The sequence below is a fragment of the Sorghum bicolor genome, chromosome 1, assembly GCF_000003195.3.
Source record: "Sorghum bicolor cultivar BTx623 chromosome 1, Sorghum_bicolor_NCBIv3, whole genome shotgun sequence".
Classification (NCBI taxonomy): domain Eukaryota; kingdom Viridiplantae; phylum Streptophyta; class Magnoliopsida; order Poales; family Poaceae; genus Sorghum; species Sorghum bicolor.
In genome coordinates this window covers 49,548,468-49,568,086 of record NC_012870.2, presented here as the reverse complement: position 1 = coordinate 49,568,086, position 19,619 = coordinate 49,548,468, and the positions used below count along the sequence as shown (strand labels likewise).

Here is a 19,619-nt window from a genome sequence, read left to right as displayed (position 1 = left end):
TACACATGCTCCTTACCCATTAGAAGCTGATGATTGGCTAAGAGCTATGGAGAAACAGCTAAATATTGCCAGTGCAATGAAGTTGAGAAAGTGTTGTATGCTTCTGATCAACTGCAAGGAGCTTCACAGTAATGGTAGGAGTACTACCAATATGGATGCCCAAACAATGCACCACTCGTCGCTGGAGGGAATTCACTATGAGTTTCCAATCATACCTTCCTAAGGGGCTCATCAAGCTCAAACAAGAGGAGTTCCGTGCTCTCAAGCAAGGATCCATGACAGTGTCCGAGTACCGTTACAAGTTTGCCGGTTATCATGTTATACTCCTAGTAAGGTAGCGAAGGGTTCTAACAAGCAGTGTCATTTCCTGAAAGTTTTGTATGATGGCCTACAGTTGCAGTTGATGTCCAATGTCTACTCTAGTTTCTAGGAACTATTGAACCATGCTATTGTGATCAACAACAAGCGCAAGGAAATGGATGTCAAGAAGAGGAAGCTTCACGGGTAGGCATCTAGTAGCAACACTCGCCCACATTGTTTTCCTCAGTAGGGCTTTCTCTAAAGGAATCAGAGGCCCCCTAACTAGAGGAAGCAAGGCCAGTACTCTTAGTGCAATCAGAACCAGAACCAGTAGCGCCCTCAGTACCAGTAGTAGTATGGCAACCAGTGACCCTAGCAGCAGGCTAACCCTCACGCACCACACTAGGGTGTGCCCAACAATGTTCCTATGAAGAATGTTGTGACCAACAATCCCAATGCTTGCTACCACTGTGGAGAGGTGTGTCACTATGCCCATCAGTGCCTAAAGAAGCAGAACGCGCCAGCTCCACAGAAATAGAACAACAATCAGAGGCCCAATGCTCGACCACACCACACTGGTAGGGTAAATCATGTGTCTTCTGATTCAGCTCAGGAGGCACCTAAGGTCATGTGGGTATGTTCAGTATCAACTCCATCCCTGCTACTATACTTTTTGATTCTAGAGCTTTGCATTCTTTCATCTTGTAAGCTTTTGTTAGAGTACATAGCATAGCTTTGTTTGCCATGAAAGACTCTATGCTAGTTTTTTCACCACGAGGTACCATGCCAGCTAACTATTGGAGTCCCTCCACTAGTATTTCTCTAAGGGGGTAGAGTTCAAAGTAAGCCCCATTGTGCTAAGAACTTCTGGAATTGACCTCATTCTTGGGATGGATTGGATGAAGCAACATCAGGCAGTAATACAATGCCAGAAGTTAGTTGTGGTGACATCACCAAATGGAGATAGAATTTGTGTGTAGGTGGTAGTGCAAGCACCACCGACTGCTACCGTGATCCAGATGACTGACGAGGTCAACGAGGAGGTTCAAGTGGTGAATGAATTCACGGATGTGTTCCCTGATGAATTGCCAGGTATGCCACCTGATCGCGACATCAAATTCCTTATTGAGCTTTTACCTAGAACTACACCCATAGCTGAGACACCCTGTAGAATGGGAGTGAATGAACTAGAGGAACCTAAGATACAAATTAAGGAGTTGTTAGAAAAAGGTTTCATTCATCATAGTTCTTCACCTTGTGGATCACCTGTTATCTTTGTGGACAAGAAAGATGGTACTAGGAGGATGTGTGTGGATTACCGATCACTTAATGAAGTAACCATAAAAAACAAGTACCCTTTGCCTAGAACTGTTGACTTGTTTGATCAGTTAAAAGGTGCTTGTGTGTTCTAAAAAAATGATCTCCATTCCAGTTACCACCAACTGAAAATCCGCTCATTGTATATATCTAAGACAACCTTCACTAATAGATATGGCCTATATGAGTATACGGTTATGTCTTTCTGGTAGACCAATGCACCTGCACATTTCGTGTACCTAATGAACATTGTGTTCGTGGAGTTCTTGGATAAGTTTGTAGTGGTATTCATTGATGTCATACTCATCTTTTCCAAAACTAAAGAGGAACATGCTGAGCATCTAAGGCTAGTCTTGCAAAAGCTCAGATAACATAAGTTATATGCCAAAAGAAGTAAGTGTGAATTTTAGCTGAAGGTGGTCTCCTTTTCGGGACACGTGGTATCTGATGGGGGAATAGTTGTAGATCCCAGTAAGGTGCAGGATGTTTTGAGCTAGAAACCCCCAACCAATGCAAGTGAGATCCACAGCTTCTTAGGATTGGCTGGGTATTATCAAAGATTCATTGAAGGATTCTCTAAACTTGCTAAACCTATGACAGCTTTGTTAGAGAAGAGTGCTAAGTTTATTTGGTCTAACAAATGCCAAGCTAAAGTTGAAGAATTAAAGAAGAGGTTGACAACATCCCTAGTGTTGACATTACTAGACTTAAGCAAAAGCATCTCTATCTATTGTGATGCTTCTCGCTTAGACTTAGGATGTGTACTCATGCAAGAAGGAAGTGTAGTGGCATATGCATCTAGGCAGTTCAAAAAACATGAGTTGAACTATCCTAGTTGGAGCTAGCAATAGTGGTCCATGCTCTAAAGATCTAGAAACATTACTTTATTGGGCAAAAGTGTGACATCTATATGAACCACAAGAGCCTAAAGTATATCTTCACTCAGTCAAATCTGAATCTAAGGCAACATCGTTGCCTAGGGTTGATCAAGGACTATGACCTGTTGGTACATTATCAACCTGAGAAGGCAAATGTCATTGCAGATGCACTAAGCAGGAAGAGCTGTGTCAACAGACTTTAGTTGACATTTATTTCAGCCGAGTTGCATGTTGAAATAGAATACCTCAACTTAGGCTTTGTTAATAATACAATGGGATTGGACATAGAGCCTACATTGGAACAAGAAATATGTAAGGGTCAATTGGAGGATGAGAAGTTAAATGAGATAGCAGAGAATATTGTGCTTGGAAAATCACCAGGGTTTAGGATAGACGAGGATGGTATGCTATGGTTCAAGAAAAGAATATGTGTACCTGCAGTGAAGACTATCCATGACACAATTATACGTGAGGCACATGACTCTGCCTATTCAATACACCCTAGAAGTACCAAGATGTATTTGGATCTAAAAGGATGATATTGGTGGAATGGTTTGAAAAGAGATGTGGCAGAGCATGTAGCTTTGTGCGACACGTGTCAGAGGGTGAAAGCTGAGCACCAAAGACCTGTAGGGTTGTTGCAACCAATGCAGATACCTGAGTGGAAATGGGAAGAAGTTGGCATGGACATTATTACCAGACTACCATGTACTCAACATGGATATGATTCGATGTGGGTAATAGTAGACTGACTCACTAAGGTTGCACATTTCCTACCAATTAAGACCAGTTACATGGAGCAAGGTTAGCCGAGCTGTACATGGAAAGGATAGTGTACTTACATGTTGTCCGATCGAGGTACTTAGTTTATGTTGCATTTTTGGCACAAGGTACATAGATCTTTGGGGACCAAGCTAAACTTTAGTTCCGCTTTATCATCCTTAGACCGATGGATAGACAGAAAAAACTAATAAGATCTTGGAGGATATGTCGAGAGCTTGTGCTTTGCAGTATGGTACTAGTTGGGACAAAAGTCTGCCATGCTAAGTTTTTTGTGTAACAACAGTCACCAGAAAAGTCTGAAGCTAGCACCATTTGAAGCCTTATATGGTCCCAAGTGTAGAACACCTTTGTTCTTGAATCAAACCAGTGAGACTCAAGTGTTTGTATTGGATGTCCTAAAAAATGCTAAAGAACAAGTGAGAATCATTAGTGATAACCTAAGAGTGGCACAGTCTAGACAGAAAAGCTATGCTTGAAAGCATCTAGGCCCCTAATGAGTTTTGGTGATTAATGACAATGTTGATTACTATGACTAACGTGTGTTTTGCAGCAGCAAAGTCATTTGAGTTAGGTCATGGTAATGGTGATCGATGGACTAAGACGTTCATACCTACTTGATGGTGGAAATCGTCTCAGTTTTCAAAGGGTTGGTGGACATCGTCAATACTAGACTAGGTCTAAGTTCCATTTGGAGATGAAGGGCACTTAGAGTAGTTTAGGACTTTGTTTTCCCCTTTAACCATACTATTAAGGGGGCATCGAATGGGTAGCTTGACCTAGACAAGGATTTAGGTTTAGGTCTGGTGCACACTTGATGAATCTAGCACTAGGCAGCTCAAAGGAAGTCCTTAGATCGAGAGAATCAAAGTTCATTTTGGAAAGTTCGCGATTCAATGAAGTGTTGATGGTTGAGGAGCACCAGACGCTAGCACCAGATGCTATAGTGTTACTGTTGGAGCGTCCAGGGTATGCTAGAGTTGAGCCAGCACGCCGAGTGCCTAGGGTTAGGCACCGGACGCACGCACCAGAACCTACGAGGTGCGTCTGTCCCTTACCCAAAGGGGGTTGCAAATCGATTTCTCACCGGACGAGACCTGAGTGAGACACCAGACGATCGAAGGTGCGTCCAGTATGAGGAAGATTTGCAAGTACAACTAGCTGTTAAGATTACACCGGACCCTCAGTGGAGTGCGTCCGGTGCAACATCAAGTGCGTTCGATGCACTCGTTTTCTGTGGAATTCGAGTGGTCGGCCCTTGGAATTGATGGGAAGTATATATACTCCTCCACCTCGTCCATGAGAGTTCTCTTGCCCATTTGTTCAGCTGAGAAACACCTTGTTGTGCAAGAGAGTAGCAAGAGCCTAGAGAGAATTGAGAATTGAGTTATTTCTTGAGTGAATCCTTCTCTAGTGAGTTCCAAGAGTTCAAGTGTGCATCCACCACTCTCAAGTGCCTTGTGTGGGTCAAGTGAGAGTTTTTTGCTTGTTACTCTTGGTAATCGCCATCACCTAGACGGTTCAGTGGTGATTGGAGGCATGAAGACTGTCCGGAGTTCTTGTGGGTGGCTCGTGTCAAGCTTGTGAGCGGTTGTGGGCGATTCACTGTGATGGAGTGTTGACAAAACAACCCGTAGAGAGCCTTGGTCCTTGCGCAGACCAATGGGGAGCAAGGCCCTTGCGCGGGCGCTCCAACGAGAACTAGTGGAGAGTGGTCACTCTCTGATACCTCGGCAAAAACATCGCCGCATTCCTCTTCCTCTCATCCTTTACATTCTAGCACTTACTTTGAGTACTTTACATTCTTAGAATTTCCATGCTAGAATAGGATTAGAACTGGGTTGCAAAACTTTTATCCTGTAGCTCTCTAGAACACTCTTAGGCACAAGGGTTGAATTGTGGCCTTTAGGTTGCTTAAATTTTTAGAGAAGCCCAATTCACCTTCCCCCCTCTTGGGCGTCTTGATCCCTTCAATGCCAACACCTGAAGAAGAGACTTGAGCTTCAAAGAGGGTGATTATGTGTATTTGGAAGTGTCACCGATGAGGAGTGTGGAGAGATTCAATATGAAGGGTAAGCTAGCACCAAGATATGTTGGACCTTTCAAAATTTTTGAGAGACGTGGAGAAGTGGCTTATCTGTTAGAACTCCCACAATTCCATATACTTTAAAGGGCTTCCTTTAGAAGCAGCCATATGATCTCCGAAGTAAATTATGAAACAAATATGCTTTTGACTAAAAAATTATTAAAAAAATCTCTATTTTAACTAATATGTTCTTTTTACTTCTGTATTCTCCCTGTTCAATTCTTGACAGATTTCATAAGACACTACATGTGTAACCAAAATCAGGTTTCTTTTTTGCTAATACAAGACAGATGAATGATACCCTGATTTTACAGTGTTCAATGAGCTTTTACCGTTTGTTATTTCTTTATCTTTCCAGGTTGAATGTTTTTTAAACCTTTAGTTAATAGCTTCAACTCTTCATTGCTAGAGGTATATTGTATATTTGATCCTGGAGGAAAGAGGATACTGGTGGGATTATCCTGGGGTTGTCGATGTATGTTGAGGACGGCCTTGAGGAGACTGATGACCGGCAATGACCATAGTCATGGCTCGTAGAGGACGATTCCACCATGGCGACACCTGTGACGACATGCTGAAGTCTTATTGCAAATCAGGTCTCGTTGCCTTCCTCATTATTGGTCAGTTTGACCGCATTGCTAGAATACAGAATTATAGATACATGAAGAAAGATCATGCTTGGATTTATTTCATCAAATTTACCCCTTTGTTAATTTCAGTATATGTTCTTTCAAAGGTATTTAGAAGCATGCATTTATTGTTTACTTTATATGCTGAGAAGATCAAACTTATGATGCAGAACGACAATGATGTTTTTTCTTGCACCCACACTGCTGATTGGAATAAATGGACATATAAATGTGCTTAAAATGTTTTCCTCAATTCCATCTCTAGTTTGCACAAAATGATTTTCTACACATTAATCATTTTTTCCCACTTGCCCTCACACTTGCCAGTCAATAGTGTACGTTCACGTCTACTGATTGAAGGATGGGTACTTCTATGCCCTTTGAGTCCATGTTGTAGTTAATTTTCTTCTGATTTTATGTTTAATTTGTCTCCGAAAATTTTACATAGATTAGAAATTTTTTTGCTGATATTACCATTGGATTTTGATGATTTTATCGCTGTTGCTCTCTGAGGAATCAGTAACTACGTGGAAGCAACATGGAGATAAAGCTGGCGGATGGAAGGCGAACTCCAATTGACTATAATTCCTACCCAGTAATTACTAGAAGACATGGAAATAAAGCAGATATATCAAAGTGGAAGCCTAATTGATTTATGTGTGATTCATTGCTTCTTGGAAGCAATGGATTAGCATGGTTGTGACACCTCCTTTTTCTCTTTTTGTTTTTATCTCTTGGCTCATGTCAAGTGATTTTTAAGTTTATTTTTCTTGACATTCTCTGTGGTACCATATAATTACTAGAAGACATGGAGATAAAATAGATAGACCAAAGTGAAACCCTGATTGACTAATGTATGATTGATTGCTGGCTGGAAGCAACCGATTAGCATGGTCCTAACACACCCTCCATTTTTCTCCTTTTGTTTTTATCTCATGTCAAGTGATTTTAAAGTTTATTTTTCTTGACATTCTCTGGGGTACGATTAGTTTAATTAAGTAATGCCTTTTCGTATTAGCAAAACTCAAATTTTCCAGTGTTCAGTTTGGTGCTATATATGGAAACTGCTATGGAAATAGCTTTGGCAAAGCACAATTAGCTAATATTACTTTAAAGTTGCATAAGCCGTTTCATTCCATGATTGATGCAAATAATGTATGCAAAATCCATCCATTAATTCCTTTCCTTCTCACTCTAATCCGTTTGTTTTGTTCTTTCTCTTTCTTGTTTCCTTGCCTTCATATTTGATCACGGTGGTCCGCTTTGGTGCCACATCCAACCCAACCACGATCAGCGTGCCGCACCTGCTGCCAACCACAATGAAAGCGCCACGTGTACTCCTTTAAAAACTTATATTGTGGCCGGCAGCGTGCCGAAGATAGTTAATCAAAGCGCCAGCGTGCCCAAGATCTCCATTACATGATTAAAGACTTAAGCAAATTGTAAATTAGATAGTTAATGCGAGGAATAACTATTATGTCTTATGTAAAACTTTTTTCTGAATTGTATATATGCTCAAATACAATTGTATAAAAGTTAAACTATGAAAAAATATTGTCATTTGGTTATTTTCATGTGCATCCCTAAAATAAAAGCCGTGACGTTGGGACTATACTAGTAGAGTTTAAAATTGCATTTTTTTATGGGTAAGAAGTATGAGCCACAGTTGCATTCTTTGACGGATAGACGTGAGTATATAATAAAATACCCTAAGTGCGCCGCATTCATCATGATTAAGAAAGTAATATGGAGTGCTCACGAGACGCGAAAACCACATGATTTGTATCCTGTGGGTTGGAGCTATATAGGCCAATTGCTAGATCTTTTCGTATGTATTGTGTGCGTACATAACAAGCGAGATGGATAAAATCTAGGGATATGTGCATAAGAGCCATGAGATAAGGGTCTTATTTGTTTAACCTTCAACACTTTGGTGACCTGGATGTTCCTCAGTTAATTAGTAGGATACATTATATTCTGCGTACATAACAAGCTAGGATGGGTAGAATTGATATGTATATAGGAGCCATGATAGGGATCTTATTATTAGTTTAACTTACAAAATATTAGAGATCTGAGTGTTCCTCATGATTTGTTCATTTAGGTTTGGGTTCATGGCTCCTACATGCTAAGTGACAACAAGATTCCTAATCTTAAACTCAGTTTTTCAGATGTGCTTACACTACTACAGAAAACATAACCGTGGCGGACGATTTTTATTTTTTTGGTAGGCAAAGGCGTCCGCTGCAGTTGTAAGGTTACGGTTAATGGTGACTTAACCGTAGCGGACACCTGTGTTCGCCATGTGGCGGGTGTGTAAAAAAGACCGCCTTGGTTAATGTATATTACCGTGGCAATCGACCTTATGTGCCCATCTTGATTAATGTATTAACCGCGGCAGCGAGTTTTAGGTGATCGCCATGGTTAAATATGTTAACCGCGGCGGTTATTGTTACTGGCCTGCATCGGTTAACTATTTTTTTTTAAAAAAAATAACGCCACGAGTATAAATCTAAATCGAATTTAGTATTAACAAATCAAACAGGCATATACTTATCATGACATTCATACAGACACATATATAAGACATAACACATTCATACATTCATTTTGTCTAGTTCTGTACATATATGAAACCGACAAAATCGTTAAAGTATTAACTCGTTTGTCTTGATGAAACTTAGTAACAAGTCCGCTAGGTACCTCAATTTGCTAATCCAAACAAATCTGGATACGTAGCAAGGTGCTGCAGTTTCTAATCTTCTTGTACTCGAGAAGCTGCCCAGCCTGTTCGTGTTGAAGAAGATTCGCCCTTCATTAACGCATTAGTCCGTGATAAATTTGCAGATGTCTGCTACTGTTTGGTTGAAGCAGTGTAGGTTGGTTTACCTGTTCCCTTCTCCACCAGTCCATTCCTTTCTTGAGCTGCCGCTAGCAGTGGCTGTATTTCTTGCACGCCCTAAGGTACTCGCAGACGTAGTACCCACATAGAAGTGTTTCTTTCAGCTATTTGGCGCACTGCATGGTAAACAATCATTAGAACATATATATACATATAGAGAATGCTTGATGTAATAGCACACAGAACTTTTGATATACATACTGTGAACTCATGCCTGACTTTCAGTTTATTCCCATGCTTTGCCTTGAACTTCTCAGATGTTTTGCCATATTGCTCTTGATCTTTCACATACTCCTTATAAGCGCTGTACAAAAACACTAGTGTTAACAACAAATTTCAATGCATATGATTACTGTAAATGAATAAGAAGTTGTGTCACTTACTCTCTCAAGTAGCTTTCAAAGTTCTTGCACATTGCTTTGTTTGAATTCCACAATGAATCAAATATGTAGGCCCTGCCGTCTTGAGGATAGATGATAAATGCAATCCAGTGGCTGTACGTGAGGCCCAAGCTGCACCATTCAAACAAGATACAGATTATGATGAGAGATGGTGATCCTATATATATATATATATATATATATATATATATATATATATATATAGGATATATATATATATATATATATATATATATATATATATATATATATATATATATATATGTGTGTGTGTGTGTGTGTGTGTGTGTGTGTGTGTGTGTGTGTGTGTGTGTGTGTGTGTGTGTGTGTGTGTGTTCCTCACTTGTTTTTGACTTACCCAAAGTGGTGGGCAGCCAGGATACACCCATTTCCTTTGATCTTCTTCTTTGCTCCATATATGTACATTGCAACACCCAACTTGGATTTGCCAAGCTTCTCTTTCCTGTATTTGTCTCTCTGGCGAGCCATCAAGTTCACCAAATATTCATGGGTGTGTGGAATATTGTAACCGATGATGATTCTCTCAATAATATGCATTGGAGATAGACAAACAATACCCAGTGACACTTCCTGGCTTACATTACATAGCCATCAGCCTGCAAGGACAAGTGGGCATGTCATAATTACTCTAGAGAAACCACCTATATATAGACACAAGGTATGTGAGAAACTCCTCATTCACTTATAGAGCAAACAAGGTGACTTGGGCGTCGTCAAGGTCATCTCGCCACAATAGTCTACACATGTCATGGAATTCTACGATGAGTTCAACATCTTCGGGCAAGTGGAAGTACTCCACCAGAATCTTGGTAACAAAACTTGATAGGCCAGCTTTTGTTGCTTCCATGTACCACAGTTGAAACCTCCTTACCTCCCATGGCTCCTCGTAGGAGAGCTGGAGCTTAGTTACCATGAACTTCCCGTTCTCAAATTGGCCGAGGCATTCATCAAAGATGGGAAACACATCAACTGGTGTCTTTGGCCTAGAACAACGAGGCTTCAAATGTTAGTGTGACAAAATAGGTAGCTAATAACATATCATAGTTTGACTATGCTTGCCGGTACCATACCTTTCAAACTCAGTCGAGTATGCAAGCTTGGGTATGGCATTCTCTTTATTGTCTGTAGGCTTTGTCGGCATGGGGGACATTGGCTTGTGCTTGGTTGGCTTTCAAGCGATGTGTTCTCTCCTGGTTGGTTAACACGAAGGCTTTTGCTTGGTTGGCTGGTAGGCGGTGTCTTGTCCCCCGGTGCTAGCTTGTACCTCTCGTTGCATTGCTCAGTGTTGACAGCATATAACTATTATTTTTATACCAACAAGAGAATGAGATAAGGGCATAAAAGCAATCACCAACATAGAACTAGGGGGTACACTGATAGAATTCCATGAGTTTTGGTGAATGTCTATTTCTGTAGGGGTGATCAGAAAAATAACCAAAGGAGGCCCACATGTCATGATTACTTAGAGAGAAACGAGATATCTATGCGATGTATAAAAAAGAATAATCTAGAAGGGCCGAGAAGGCACTAGAACGAAGGAGAAGGCCAGTGAGCCCACACCTAGGGTGCCCACTCTCCCCTGCTGGCCAATCAGGTCAAGTCTCACGGATTATGTCTCCAACACCATTGAGGTTCAATATTAATCGTCCATTAAGGTACGTTTGATCCAGGGCTACGGCTCATCCCACCGGTCTATATAAGCAAGGCCCTAGCCCCTAGAGAAAAGCATCCCTGAAACCATAATTCATTATGTCTAGTAGGGATCAGAGCCAAGCCATTCAAGAGTTGATTAGCCAGTAGTCTCTTGGGATACTAGGTTTAGTCTTGTAGAATTAGAGAGAGATAGAGTGGAGGGAAGAATTGTGGAGGAAGCTCTAGGCCTGTCGGTATCTCCTTCCTCGGCTTGTACTTGCAGGATCAAGCTCCTTGGGTGGGGTTTGCTTCTGAGATTCTTCAGTACGTTAACTTCTAATACAAGTAAGTCTGTTGTTATTAATGTTTGATGGTTAGCGACTCTTCTAGAGTACTTCGATTCTTAGTTATTCTTGGATTGGAGTTGCATGTCGTGCGTAGACATGGTGTCTAGACTCAATTGCATGTAGATATCCTCTTGCTCATCAGATAAGGATAGTTCACAGGAAGTGACCCAATTGTCATGATGAATTTCTAGTTTCCTATCACGCTTGTAAGGACTAGTAGGATTTGGGTGTTAGATTAGACTGTTCTCTGTTAGTACTCTAGCCTAGCTCGTCCCCTCTAGAACACTACTAGCATAACATACCACAATTTAAAACTAGAACCCTTACAAGTCTTCTCTATATCCCTTTAGTTCCCTTGGTTGATACTCAGGGGTTAAGTTTAACCTTGGTTATTCATTGCATGTTTTCTCCTTGCGGATAAACAAATATGATACTCGAGATATCTCTCTCGGGTGAAGTGCTACATCAGTATATCTGTGCAGTTGCGGACTATTTCTCTTTGTTTCTTCCGTAGTGCATGACAAATACCAACAAGCATTTCTGGCGCTGTTGTGGGGAGAAAGACGGTCTGCTGAGATAACTAAAGACTAGCTTAACCTTGTAATATACTTTTATCTTGTATCTTTATACCTTTTCTTTTTCTTTTCTATCCTTATGGATAACCAAAATGCCACTCCTATCTATCAATATGATGCACCCATGAGCGCGAGCCTAGAGCCACTAGAGCCTATGATCATCACACCTAGCTATACGTTGCGCCCATGCTTGGTTGCAATAGGTCAGGACCAACCCTTTTGTAGAGCCTAGGTCATACCTTTTTATGGAAGGTAATGAATCTTTGGCCAAGATCCTATCTTTTATGAAGGTAATGAATATTTGTTTACATCATGGGAACGTTTCAATCTCCTTATAAATTTTGGTCTAGACCTAACCTTACTAAGACCCATATATTATGGCCGCAATCTTAGTGTTGATTATGTGACATCCCTAGATATGGCCTTTGGAGGAAATTTCCTTTCTTTATCCGTTAGTGAAGCAAGGTTTGTCATTGATCATATCAATGGACACACTCCTTGCATCATTAAGAATCTTGATGAACTCTTAAAGGAAGAAAAGGAATCAACCCCCAAACAAGAAGAGGAAGTTTCCATAACCAAAGTCCATTGCAATCTCATGACTTGGCTATCAATCCCAAAGCATCAATACTCCAAATTGCTTCAAGGGAAGAAGAAATTCTATCCTTGAAAATCCATTCTAATGATGAGTTTGGGAGGGAGCTTAAACTTGCCGCTCTATAAGAGACCTCCGAGTAAATATACTTAAAATCTCCATATGAAGGCATCTCTTAGAAATCATCTCAAGGAATATCTAGAAAGACTCAAGGATGGCATTGTGAATAATGCCATAGAAGAAGAGTGGAGCCATCTATAAGCCAGTCTTATCTCTTCTCCTTCTATGCACACACTAGTTATAAAATTTCAAGTCCATCTTTAAACCCATCCTTGACCCCTATCAATCTTATTGTGTTCTTTCTCTTGAGATTCATGATGATCCTAGCAATCCACAAAGACATCCAAATCACAGGTCTCATCGGGACCATAAGGAGGATCAAAAAGAGCAACATCAATGTCTAGTGAGCATTAAAAACCTATATACTATGGTAGTTCGCACAAAAATTTGTCTTCATGCAACACACTCAAAGGCTCTCAGAGACCATTTAGAAGCTAGAGTTCCTAACCTCCTGAGCCTCAATGCACAAACCAAACTTGGTGATTTAAATCCACAGTGTGCTAGTCAATTTGACCTAAAATTAACAAAGACAAAAAGCAAGTGTCAAATTATGGAACCTGCTAGTTGTTGCCAGATAGTTCTAGGATATATGACTCAAGATAGCAGTTGACCAGAGGAAATTGACTACAAAGTCAACTCTTGACAATGTCTGTATAATGGTAGATTACAAAATTTGTTATCCATTAATTCATTCATTTAAGTCGCTCTTTAATACAAGTTGTGTGATCGGGTTATGAGCGAAAGTAACTGGATCGACTAATTAGTCGATACATTGTCTGTATAAAACAGATAGCTTATACATGTTTATTATTTTATTTATTAAATAGACAATAACTTATTAAAACTGGTCTAAAGGCCTGCAGTATTAACAAGTTACATTTATAAATGCATTAAACTTATATTCACCTGGTCTAAAAGCTAGCAGGTTTCAATAAGTTCAACACATATTACTAGTTTATTTAATATCCTACTCATATCCCCATGCATGTACTATTTATTAAAGCTTAACTAGATTGGGTATTTAGCCAATGTAGGGTCTATGACAATACTTACAAGTAAACCGAAGGTTGAAATCAATCGATGCAACTTGATTTGTTGAAGGTCTTGTCGAGATCTACTCTTACTCCTACTCCTAAGGTTGACGTGGCCTCACACGTTCTGATCGACTAACTTCGTTCAAACTTTTATTTAGTCGATCCAACAATCAGCCACGTTTCCTCCAATGAAACGGTCCCACAGGCAGACTTTGTCTCATAAAAATTTTGGGTTACCACATGCCCCCTAATTTTGGGATAAAATTAGTTTTATTCCAAAATTGTCAATTATCCAAATGCAAATAACGACTAGGCGAGGACACATTAATGACTATATTTACCACTTTGTCTTTCCCCATTCGCCGGTCTTAAAAACTAGGGCTTCCCTCCAGAGCTGTCACTAGACGAAATTCGAACCCTAAATGATTCATCGATGCAAACTACATAGCCGATCTTTTGTTTGATCTACCTTGACTATGAAAAAAGACTAGGTAATCAGTGATGTTGATAAAGATGATGGCTTTTTGAGTGAACTTCTACGTGTAGGATCCATCCACCATCTCGACTCCAAGGTGAAGTTGTATCTTTATGTCCTCCATCAATGGCTCTAGGAACATATCTATATCATTGGCAGGCTGCCTCGGTCTAGAAATAAGCATGGTTAGCATCAAGTACCTTCGCTTGTCATGCAGATATGGTGCTAGGCTGTAGATGGTGAGGACAACCTGCCAAGTGCTATGGGAGCTACTGAGGTCACCAAATGGGTTCATCCCATTTGTACTCAGCGTGAACCTAACATTCCTAGCCTCTTCGCAAAACTCTAGGAAGGCAGCGTCGAAATCCTTCCACTGCTTGCCATCAGAAAGGGTGCCGTAGCTTGCCACCACCTTTTTTACGACCATTAGATGCATGCTAGGACATCAGCTGGGCATCCTTAGGGTTCCCAAATATAGCCCATTGACGATCAATGATAGGCAGGTACCATACTAATAGAGCAAGACTTTTCTTCTACATGTAACCCTCTTCTTCCTCATCCTTCTTAGATGAGATATGCTTCACCGCAGTGCTCTTCTTGACCCCCTCCTTCTTCTTTGGCCCACGCCGTAAGGTGACCTCATCATCTGCATGCACATGACAGCCAACATTCCTATTGTATGAACTCGCACCGCAAAGCAGATAGCTTGTCAATTTCTCATACTCCTTGCCCCAATATAGGATACAATGGTTAGGGATGGCATCAAACTTTCCAAGTTTCACTACTACTGGCCAGATCAACTTCTTCACTTGAGAGGTATTGGAGGGCACATTGTTAGGTGCCAAGTATGTGGTACCAAGGAGACTTAAGAGCTCATTGAAGCTAGTGTGAGACCAGCCATGCCGAGCTTTCAGCATCAACAAGTAGAGGCTAAAATGCAGCACCATCCTACATGAAAATATATCTAGATCTAAATTGAGAGCACCAAAATGATGAAAATGATAAGGGAAGGAGAATGGAAGAGCCTTTTTGTACCTCTTGTAGTGTCCAACTCATCCAAATCTAAGGACTGAATTACTCCTTAACAAATTTATTAATTTTAGAGCAAAACGTCCACCCAACAAGATGGGAAGTGAAAGCCCATGGAGAAGAAGGGACTAGCGGCTGTGTATTTATAGCAGCTAGAATAACGGAGGCAGGCACATGTTAAAAGCCTGCCTCGGTTAGTTTACATTAATGGAGACGGGCTTCTTAATTTGACCACCTTCATTAATCATTTTATTGTGGTGGGCAACTTTAGGTTCCCACCTTCATTAATATAGATTAGTTGAGACGGTCCTGTTAAGGCACCCACCTCTGTTATGTTTTAACCAATGCGGGCATGGGGGAGGCTGGACGATGTCGGCCGGCTAGGGAATAACCGTGACGGGCAAAAAAGGCACCCGCCTCAGTTAGGTTTTAAGGTATGCTACACATAATCAAATGTGTAGTAGTGTTATAGGGGTATGTGTGTATACTTTAATGTGCCCGTGTTTGGCATTGCGGTTTAGTATCGTGATCATATCGCAATCACGGCTCCTAAGCCCTACGGAAAACACAAGTGTTTAGCGTACTGGATAGGATTATCAGCAGAGTGAAATGTTCTAATTGGCACACATCAACCTTGGCCTCATCTTTTTCGACATGAGCTTCTACTTATCAGCAGCATCAACATTGCTACAGACCTTCTACGAGTTGGTTGCCATGGGGACCCAACCAACATAGAATTGTTAGCATTGGGAGCACATCTACCCCTAACATAGAGCAAGCAGATTAACTGGATGCCATTACACATACTATTGGCCATCTAGGGCTGCTTTGATGACCTATAGCAGTGACAACAACGGTCTTCATTGACAATCTCAGCCGTCTACTCACTCATGCTGACAATGTCAGCAGTGGCCTTCTTTCAGGCTCTGATGTTCAGTGCCTTTTGCATATTGCCTTGGACTTACGCGTATTCGGCTCCATACTAGACCTCACAACATCTCCACCAACACCCTCGTCTTCAGCAATATGGCACCAAGTCCCAGCTCCCACCTGTTCTTATCAACAATCATATTCATGGTTTCTATGCCTCCACGGGTAATGCTTCACTTCGATATTGAGACTTTAGTACCACATGCTCTCCTTCTTGCAGCATGCACAGACACACGTGTCGCCTCAAGATAGGCGACATCCTTTACTTCTTCTATGGCTACATCAGCAACCTCTAGTACTGCCTAAGTTTGCACCACTTCGTACACATACGAACTTCATCCTCACCAAACCTCTCAACGGTCGTATGACTTGCTACTTTGAGGCCACTAAGCTAGACGATGAACTTCCACTCGATGGCGTCAATGGATGGGTCGCACTTTGCCATGAGGACGAGTCGAGCGGAGAAGAAGGGAGTCCTATCACATGCCCATCATGGGTTGTGACCAGCAATGGCGAGAACGAGCCGGCCAAGGCCCATGGAGGAGGCGGCCCTGCCCTAGGTGGCCCACGGCCAGCCTTGGGGGGTGCACCCAAGGGGTGGCGCCACCGCTGCCGTCACTGTTTTCTTCCATGTCAACTTTGATTGCCATATGTAGTCTCAGTTAGTTTTGAAAATTGTTTGCTAAGATAGAAAGTAGAAGAGTTGATTGATGGAATGGAGAATCCGTGATCAAAAAGGATCTCCTTGTTTTGCTTGTGAGCCAAGTTCAGTATGGACTACTAAAAATAAGGGACATGTAACAACATCAATCAAGTAATAGAGGGCGAAAGCTCTTTCTTGCTCTCTGCCACCGCCCCTTCCCTCTCCTCCTGCGCCGCCGCCATCCCCTGCGCTGCCGCCGCTCCACGTCGCCGGTGCCCACTCCGGCCACAACCATGACACCAACAAAGGCCAACAAAATTTCAGGTCTTTAGCAATTCTGTAGCATGCTCTAGCCGAGTGAATGACAGTTGAAAGAGAAAACATTAATCTGCATCTCAAGATACTGTGAACCTTAAATTAGTTTAGGCTGCTAAGACGGACTGCACATCTGCGAATCGCCTTGTTTGCTTGAGCTTATCAGCCGAATCTGCCAGCAGTGTTTTTCTCTCACAACAAATCAGCTAACGGTACTTTTTGCCATGACTTCTCTGCACCATGCTGGGCACGACATCCTTTTTGTTCTGCCGCTATCAAAATTGACTCCAAAACAACTTGCAACAACATATAGTCCGACAAGTCTTGAGTTAAATCGTCAGCCTCGTATCGTTATTGCAGAATTTAGGCCTTGTTTAGATGCAAAAATTTTTTGGATGTTAACGTTGTAGCACTTTCGTTTTTATTTGACAAACAGTGTCCAATCATGAAGTAACTAGGCTTAAAAGATTTGTCTCGCGATTTACAGACAAACTATGTAATTAGTTTTTATTTTCATCTATATTTAATGCTCTATGCATATGCCGCAGGATTCGATGTGACGGAGAATCTTGAAAAGTTTTTAGTTTTTGGGTGAACTAAACAAGGCCTTACATCAGGTAGGGCAGACTTGACTGTCTAAAGAAAACCACAACCTATAATACAATAGAGTAGCGCTACAGCCAAAGGGATCAATATCTATTATTGGTTTTTTCTAACAACAAGACTTAAAAAAAAACCCTTTACAATTAGATCGCTGGGAGAAAGGATATTCAAATTTGAATGATGCCTCTCTCTTTTTTTTTGAGGAAAGGGTGATGCCTCTTTTGTCATCCGAAATCGGTCTTCGATGCAGGTACTTTATTAGAGGCAAAGGATTACGTTGGAGAATTATTTTAAGTTGACAGCCTACATCTGCCACTTTAGTTGATTGCCCCCCCCACCCCCACGTGTGTCATCCTCCTTCTCATCCATCTATGGTAGCCGACTTCCTAAATAATATGTATGATTTCAAATTGTTTAGTTGTGAAAATTTTTTGGATTTCGCTACTGTAGCATTTTTGTTTATATTTGGTAAATATTGTTCAATTATGTACTCATTAGGTTTAAAAGATTCGTCTCACGATTTATAGATAAACTGTGTAATGAGTTATTTTATCATCTAGATTTAATGCTCAATGCATGTGCCGCAAGATTTGATGTGACATAAAAATCTTGAAAACTTTTTGGATTTTGGTGGGCACTAAACAAGGCCACACCCACACGTATGCTAGTAGATCTTGTAATCGAGTAGTTCCTACTCTAACGAAGTCTGAGGAGACACTAGCACTGCTACAGAAAATATTTTTACAGGCGGTGCTAAAGGCATCTTCACAGGCGGCCAAGCCCACCGCCTGTACCAGGGGTCAGTACAAAATGGACCACAGTACAGGCGGAGCTGTGTGAGCCGCCTGTGTAAATGAATTTTTACATAAGTGGCTAACAAGGTGAGCCGCCTGTATAAATGTATTTTTACACAGGGGGCTCACACTACACCGCCTGTGTAAATAATTTTTTATATATATTTCAAATTTTAATTTTTCCCACCAAACACAGTGCTAAACACCATATATATATATATATATATATATATATATATATATATATATATATACACACACATCATACATACACCACATATATATATTATAGAATTGTAAACATGAAATTAAACATCAACCATACAATTACATATATACACGTCAATGCATGTTATCCGCACAACCATACAGTGTTTACATGTCATTTCGCTTCAGATTTAGACCTGCTATGTCTGTCAGCACTCTAAATTTATCACTTGCTAAATCGCCCTCATGATCAAAATATGCACCGTCACTTGGAATTATTTCTCTCATAATAAAACCACACAAGTCTGCTACTATATCTTCCAGAGTCTTTGGTGTAAAGGGCACGTCCTTTCCTTGCTTTTTTGGCAAGAAACAAAGGTTAAAAGCATGATTGACACATGTTCAATATATAATTTTGCAACTTTAATGAGAAAACATTATACATATATATTATTTACTATATTTTTGTCCCTGACGTAACGTCCCCGCTGCCTTATAAACTCACAGACATAGTATCCACAATAGACCGATCCAGGTGGTTGCTTGTGGCACTATATAATGAGCAACGGATTATTCTAAATTTGCCATGCTTTATGTATTATTTATATGATTAAATATGTTTGGACAACTTACCGGATGACTGGTGTTGTATCATCAATGGCACCCTAGGATCTGAGCGTGCGGCGGCGACCGGTCCCTTTTGTTTCTTATAAAACCGCCATGCCCTGTAGATATCGAATATAAATCACTAAAGTTATTTTGAAACTCTAATTTATATAAGTACGCATGTGGTTTCATATGTTGGCTCACCTTTCTAATTGAACCAAGAATGGTTGATACTTCTCGGGAGGAACATGTAAAGAGTCTAGGACAAGCACCTTCCCTTCGAAGGGATAAATATAAAAAACAATCCAATGGTCACTGCATGAATAAATGAGTGAGCGACACATGTATATTGTTTGCACGATAATTATTTGAAGTACGTATATGAAGTCAAGCTTACCTA

The 19,619-nt window shown here is 40.8% G+C and overlaps 1 long non-coding RNA gene across 1 annotated transcript; it reads right to left on the bottom strand.

Annotated features, from left to right (window-relative positions):
* LOC110433704 lies at positions 8,555 to 9,389 on the bottom strand. Its single transcript, XR_002451100.1, has 3 exons — positions 9,276 to 9,389; positions 9,094 to 9,196; positions 8,555 to 9,008 (listed from the first exon to the last, which is right to left on the bottom strand). It is a non-coding gene; the product is annotated as an uncharacterized LOC110433704 (long non-coding RNA).